At 42.8% G+C, this 7,976-nt stretch overlaps 1 pseudogene; it reads right to left on the reverse strand.

Moving 5' to 3' along the window:
- Positions 1 to 3,461: 3,461 nt before the first annotated feature.
- Positions 3,462 to 7,074, reverse strand: LOC106590066 (DNA (cytosine-5)-methyltransferase 3C-like; annotated as a pseudogene).
- Positions 7,075 to 7,976: the final 902 nt, after the last annotated feature.

Here is a 7,976-nt window from a genome sequence, read left to right on the forward strand (position 1 = left end):
AAAAATGTAATAAAAAAACAAGTGCTTAGCACTGGGATTGAATTACCTGCGATGTTCGGAGCCCATGGTTTTAACTCATCCTCACCCCCATCCCCAAATCGTTAGCTAGAAAACCTGCAACAATAAAGGAGAAGTTATATTTTTTACAACCAAATCTTGCAAAAGTCTCAACAAAATGGAACATAACATTGTAGATCAAGTTCAGAATGACACAATTTCATGTGTACAACATCTAAAGACCTGCATCACTATACTGAGAGCTTTTCAGTTTCTAAAAGGATGTATAATATGCCACAAATAGAGATTTGGTTGTAAAAAAGCTAAATTCTCTGCAATAATGAGCTCACAGAAAAACATGGTGGTGTACAGAGTGAGGGAGGCGTCATGTGAAAGTATACCTGTCCTGTTCGTCATGGAATACAGCCTGAGTGATAAAGTAAATTATTTTTTATTTTTTTGAGTACTGCAACACTGTTTATCACAAATAAGTCAATTTGTGGAAGATTTTCCTGGGTCAGATTCCTAACCTTAACCACTCACTAGCATGCCTAAATTTGACATTTTCCTATTACTATATGTGCAAGACGCACTTACAGTATATATGTGAAATACACACACATATATTTTGTGCAAAAGTATGCTGCTGATGGAATCACAGAACAAATCATGTGAGACAGCGTTGTTTTATAAGACTTTTACAAGCAGACCTTCACATAAATCAAGTGTCCCCTAAAAATCTTGGCCGGGGACACTCACAACTAATCAACCAATGTACTGTACACAAATTCCATGTTTCAAAAGGTACAGACACGAACCCCGTCTGCCTGAGACCAGCAAGAAGAGAGTGTGCCCAGTGGAGCGCAGCCTGGTGAAGGACATGGCCTGGCGATTAAGTGTTCTAAGAGAACTTTCCTGCGATAAAATACTTTTCTCCGTTGGATAAAGAGAATACATGGATATATCCAAACTCATATACGAACACACACGTCAGGGGCTTTCTGCCGCTCGTATCATTCTAACCAATGAATAGGAAGTGTTCTGTTGTTGAAGGCTAAATGGAGGATATACACTGATAAGGTCCATATCGCCTCGAGAGAAGACTGAACACGTTGCAACTTTGTTGATGATGATGACAAACTCTAAATTGGCTCACTTCTCAGTGCTTAGTAATGACATTAAGTAATATTTTGTAATACTTTATATTCCTCAATTGCATGACCTGATACGTTATGCAACACAACACAAAGCCAACAGTTTTTATACTCATATAAATCTATTCTGTTGGAAGAGCTTGAAGTTGCAGTTCCAAAATTCAGGGTTGTCCTTGTGCAAGTATCACTGTGGGTAGTTAATAGAGCTGCAACTGTATGTGAGGTTGATTGAATGACTTGACAAGTCCATGGTTTTGTTTATTCATTTGTGTAGCATGTGCAGCATTCTGAAGGCCTTGTGCTCGGAACTGTTGTTTTACCTAAAACCTCTCTGGTATTGGTACCTAACTAATTAAATTAAGGTAAAGCTGGAAACCGTAATGGGGAAACTGCCACGTCCGTTTACGATAGTAAAACAACAAAGAAGTTACTTCAAACACAGATTTTTTTTTCTCTGACATTATGGCAAGCGCAAAAGAACAGCAGAGTATGTACTGTGATTCTTTTTTACCACGATGATGGATGTCCCTCCGTTTCATCAACAAAACAAAAAAAACAAAAAAATGTACTGGGGTGAACAGTGGCATTGTTTCCCCTTATGCATATTTCAGCTTTAACAGTTGACATTTCAAGTTATTGACCAAAGTGAGTGTTGTGTGTACATTTGATGTCTTATATTCACTGTTTATTCTTAGTCATTTGATATGATGTTTGGACTTTATATTCTTTAGCTTTGTTTAACATGCTAATCACTGCATAGAAGGGGCAGCTGGTAGCCTAGTGGTTAGAGCGTTGGACTAGTAACCGAAAGGTTGCAAGATGGAATCCCTGAGCTGACAAGGTAAAAATCTGTCATTCTGCCCCTGAACAAGGCAGTTAACCCGCTATTCCTAAGCCATCATTGAAAATAAGAATTTGTTCTTAACTGACTTGCCTAGTTAAATAAAGGTAAACAATGAATAGTGCTAATCAATTGTAGAACCCAGATCAAGAACGCAAAATATTAAGAACAAGATTGTGCAAAGCTGTCATCAAGGCAAAGGGTGGCTATGAATCATCTCAAATATGAAATATAACACTTTATAACACTTTTTTGTTTACTACATGATTCCATATATGTTATTTCATAGTTTTGATGTCTTCACTATTATTCTACAATGTAGAAAATACAAAAAAATAAAGAAAACCTTGGAATGAGTAGGTGTGTCCAAACTTTTGACTGGTACAATAGGTCAAATTTGAGTATCATGTAGTAGCCTTAACCTATTGATGTTACATTGAGCTGGGTGAAAAAAATGGTCCTCCCTAATCTTAAACGTCACCGACAGATTCTATGACTTTGTGGCTGTGCCAACTAGTGACCACTCTGCAGAGCTGCCTCCAGTACATGAGTCATCTCAATAAATGCCAACCTGCTCCAAATGCACACCAGAGTTGTTTCTTTTCTTCCTTTGGGCCCCATTCAGGCTTGAGATAAATTGACAACATGGACTTAAGTAAAATGTTGACTTAAGTCCATTTTAAGTCTACTTATCCCAAGTCTGAATTGGGCCCTTTGTGCACACAAAGGGCTCGAGAGCAATAAGGTGAAACATAATGTTTGGGGACCCATTTTGGCTCGTGAGTGCTAGCCCCCCCAAAAAATGTCTGTTATATCACTTTAATAGCCCAACCATTTTTTTTTTGCTTCCACCACAGAGCTGCCCTGATATCTGTCATTAATAAGTTCTGTCATCCATAACCCAGTTTGATATTTAAAACACTGATTGCATTTAGAATGCACTGCATGTCCTATTATATGACAAAAGAGGAAAAGTGATAGGTTTTTCTTGCTTGTTACATGGACAGGCTTGCATTTTGACATGGCAGGTTTCAATCGTTCAGCATGAGATAAATATGCTGTTAGATTCTACCGGAACAGACCGACACAATATGTGCATGCGTAATTATACTTGTTTGATTTTAACTGTTTATTTGTTAAAATGTGAAATGATGCCTGTCCAATATAAGAGAATGGAAGTTAATACTTTCGAGTAGCTAATTGGTTAAAACCATATTAATCTGGGACATGCCTCGCATATGAGCGGAGCACTCCCAAAATGTTCTCCCAAAACGTGTCAGAAAACTATGACCTGCACATTCAAAACCATTTTTTTAAAGATGGGCAACCACATTATCAATGTCTCACTTGGCATTGTCATCATCATTTAATTGAAATAAAACCAATGTTGTCTTTATTTCTTCCTATGTTGACTATTTTTGCTATAGAGATTCACATGATTGTGTGAATCCAGTTGTGACTCAATAGGGCTACAGCACAGAGGACCTCCCATTGATACCTCCCCCATCTCTGTAGCTGTTGCTAAACTTCTTGGTGGCTGGGAAGGGAAGGAGGAAAGCTGTTTGTAGGAAAAATAGAAGCAAAGAGGTGGTGAGTCACAGGATTTCCCTAGCCCCTTCTGCCTTTGCTGGAGATTCATGTTCTTTACATCCGTGTAGTGTTTTGTTAAATTTAAAATCTTATCTAATTCTGTAATCCACAAGTTGTCATCCAAGCCTTTCTCTGAGACAGGGAGCCCTGCTTGACTGAGTTTTGGTTTGTGTTGACAGTCCGAACATTGGTGAATTTAGCTACTCTTCTAATCTCTATGCAATCCTGAAGGTTGCAAACCTGTGTGATGGGCCTGTTGATCTTAAGGATGTTCCCCCAGAAGTAGCATACTCTGTTGGCTCACTTTCACTGCATCCACCACAACTGGGTTACACTCTAAGAAGCGACAGAAGTCAGCCTTAACATGGATCTTCATGAACTCCGTGTTCTCAAAGAGCCAGAAGAACAGCCGCAGGTCCTCCTCCTTGGGCTTCATGATGTGCAGCAGCCGGTAGTACAAAACAAACAGCTGTCCCGTCCCCTCAAACAATCCCTTCTGCGATGAATTCACAATGGACAGGTCATTGCTTGGGCTCCCACCAATGAGCAGATCCAACGTACGCCGTTTCTGTATGTGTGCTTTGGTGATCAGCCGCATGTCTGCCACATTAATCATTTTACCGTCATGGTTGATCATGGAGACTACGATGGACTGCTCACAGATCTCTGAGGCCATGTATTTCTCCACCTTGAAACACAGCTAAATAATTAGTAGGAATCAATTTTGCTGTCATTATGATGTCTTCAAATTTACTTTAAACAGATGGCAATTTTGCCATCGCAAGCATAGTTTGTCAAAAATGCCTACCAATGCTAGCTAAAATCTGGTATATATATATATATGCTGATTTCAAAGCTGATTTCCACCTAAACTTTATTCATTCACTTAATCAGTCTCTCTCTCACGTCTCTCCCAAAGATTATCTATTGCCTCAGCAAAATTGACTCTGGGCGCATCCCTCTTGCCTTGTGAATGATGTCATTACCGGCTAAAGAGACAGCGCAAACTTTTATAAACTAAGCTACTTCTAGGCAAATGTTGTTGTTCAGTACAATAAATGTCCCAAATGGAAGGGAAATACATTGTTTGTCAACTGTAGCCCCATGAAATCACCCAAAACAAGCTCAATAACTAAATGAATGCACGCACTCCTACTGAATATGCATTCACCTCTATTTTCAAGCCACTATAATGCACTTTAGATTACATTTTCATCAGCGCCAATTGAGAATATATTGAATGGATCAATCAAGCTACTGAAAGCGCACACAGTGGGCAACATCATCAACATTCCACCCACAAGCCTCTCGAAAACCTTTGATTTGGAAGCAAGAGGCATCTTTTCGTATTGAAGTTGGAAGACATACATTCCTAGCATGTGAGAGACACTATTTGCTGGCCTCATAAATGCTAGCCAGCTAACTAATATTTAGAAGAAAATAAATGTGTTATGTTAGAGTTATATGAATGGTTATATTAACCTGTTTGCATTCCAATAGCTTTGCTAGCTAGCTTGCTGGCTAGGTACAGTGGTTAGCTGGTTAGTTACAGTCGTTTTCTACTGACATAAATTGTGTTGTTGTGCCAAACTTTTCCTTGCTTACTGGCATTTGAATATAGTATAGGAATAGGCAATATGGACACAGTAGTAGTAGTCAAGATGTAGATTTCTTATTACATTTTTATTGTACCCTTATTTTACCAGGTAAGATTCACTGATGTGTTCAGAGTTCAATCATCAGAATAAAATAACTGTATTAACTGTCAGTTCACTAGGTGAAGGGGTGGGGTTATCCGAAGGATGATGAAGAGCGGGTGCTCTTGGTGGAGCACCCACTCCGTAAGACTATGAAGAGTGGAAGTTCTTGGTAGAAGGGTGTGGTTGTCCGTAGGACAATGAAGAGCAGGCGCTCTTGGTGGAGTGGCGTAGTTTATGAAAAGCGGGGGCTCTTGGTGGAGGACATGGTTGTCAGTAGGACAACAAAGAGTGGGTGCTCTTGGTGGAGGGGTGTGGTTGTCTGAAGTTCTGGAGGAGAGGGCTGCTCTTGATGTTGGAGTGGCATAGTGATTCAGGTCATGGTGGAGTGGTCATGGAGGAGTGACAGGATCAGTTGGGGATTGGGACTCTGGGTGTTTGGTGAAGGAGTCCTATTTGAGGCAGCTGATTGTACAGTGCAGACCCCAAAAACTCAGGACTACCGGATGATAATTCCAGAACAGACGGTAGTGTGGGCTTGAAGGAGATCTTGTGGGTTTGATCAGATGTAGATGTGGTAAGCTTGGGGGGACCAGCGGTCTGGGAGTTTATCTGAGTGATCAGGCAGCTATTGGCAGATTTGGTGAGGGTGTGGTGAAGATGAAGGTGGAACCATTGGCAGGAGGTTACGTGACCAGTTTCTGTGATGAAGAGGGGCTGCATTCTGTGATTGCCAGAGGTTGATGAGTGAGTTAGAGGTTCATAGAGGCTGATGAAGGATGGGAAGCGATACAGAAAGACCGGGTGGATTTGGCGAGCTGCTCTTGATTCATTTGAAGGTGAAGATGAGGGATCCTTGAGATTGGATGATGATGTCAATGATGCTGGGGTGACGGGCAGAATCAAATTAGTTGTAAGTGGTGATAATTCAGTATCAGTTGAAGTTTGGTAGGAAGCGATTCTGTAGAGATAGAGAACCAACATTAGCAAGGAAACTCCCTGGATGGAAGAAACTTGTAAGTAACTAGACTCAATGAGGGTGAGGCCAGATAGCTTGCCTTGGCAAGGAAAACTCCCTAGAAGGGAGAAACCTATTAAAGAACTAAATGTGACAGGGGAGAACGTGGCGTCAGTATGACCAAGGAAAACTCCCTGGAAGGAAGAAACCTTGTGAGGAACTGTGCTTGAAGGGGAGATGCCGGATAGCTTGCATGGGCAAGGAAAACTCCCTAGAAGGGAGAAACCTTGGCAGGAACTATGTGCGGCGGGGAGAACCTGGAGTCAGTATGACCAAGGAAAACTACCTGGAAGGAAGAAAGCTTGTGAGGAACAGGACTTGAAGGGGGAATTCTGGAGAGACAGCATGACAAGTAAAAACTCCCTGTAAGGATGAAACCTTGAGACACACTTCGATTGACCGGGGAACCCATTTTTCTTCAGCTGGTGAGTTTGAACACATAGACCATATAGGCTAGATGGTTCCTTGAAGGTGACTTGAATTGTTGTTATATTTCGTTGGGTGGCGAAAGGTAGCATGGAGACTTTTGATCAATAACGTGGATGTTCAGTATGTAGAACATTTAGGTTGCTTGTGAACCAGGCCAAGGCGCAAGGTTGCTGGCAGACTGGTACAGTAGACCGGTGCTCATGTGGTGGAGGTAGGTAGGTAGGGATCCGGGAGGTATTGTTGCTGAAGATCAAAAATCCGTACCCCAAAAATCCGTACTGTCGGTATGAGGCCGTCCGAAGGCTGAGGGATGATGGTGGTGGAATGTAGAGACACGTCGTCGCTCATTGGATGTGAACCGGGTGAACAGGCTTCAGTGAATAATGAGGAGGAAGTTGGGAGGTGGACGAGACTGTGTCGAAGGCGGGTCGAAGTCTGATGAGGCCGGGTCGAAGGCTGGAACAAAGACTCATGTGGCCAGGTCAAAGGCTCTTGCGGCCGGGTCCTGGACGATCTGCCAGTGGAGCACAGGTGATCTGGGAGATGGTTAGGCTAGTGACGCTGTTGATGTGTTGGACGGAGGCGGGGGGTAAGGGGTGTTGCGCGTTACGCTGGTGATGGTAGTGGGGGATATTGCTGGTTACACTGGGGGTGAAGAGGGATGGAATTGTGGCCTGCGGGCACGAGGACGAAATGGCTGTTACCGCCGGGCCAGCAAGGGGGACAGCGGCTGAAGAGGAAGCACGAACGGACCTCGGGGACAGCAGGGGGAGAAGAGCCGGAAGAGGCAGCAGGAAAGGACCTCCGGGCCAGCAGAGGGAGCACCACCAAAAGACTGCATTGAATGCCAGGTCGTAATCTTTGTTCGGGTACGAAAGATAAAGGAGGGAGACAGAGGATATGGGTAGAGTACTTGTGTTCAACTAAAAAGAGAGAGCGGGGAGAGGGAGAGAGTGGCCTATCGGCAGGGCGAAATAGAGGGCTTAGGAGCAGAGAGCAGCAATCCATAGCTGTGATGAGGCAGGAGATGGAGAGGGGGGAGGCTGCTGTTGTACCCATTATATTAGAAAGAAGATTGGTAGATGGGAAAATTGAGGGAGGGACTATTTGTTTGTTGTCGGTGTGCAGGCACAGGGATGAGAACATGGATAACAGAGAAGACAACATAAAGAGGGAGCAGGGATGGGGAAAACATAGACACAAATGTGTTGTCGGCAAACTCCTGGCCAACAGGGGGAGCAGGAAGTGTC

The sequence above is a fragment of the Salmo salar genome, chromosome ssa29 (genome assembly GCF_905237065.1).
Source record: "Salmo salar chromosome ssa29, Ssal_v3.1, whole genome shotgun sequence".
NCBI classification, from domain to species: domain Eukaryota; kingdom Metazoa; phylum Chordata; class Actinopteri; order Salmoniformes; family Salmonidae; genus Salmo; species Salmo salar.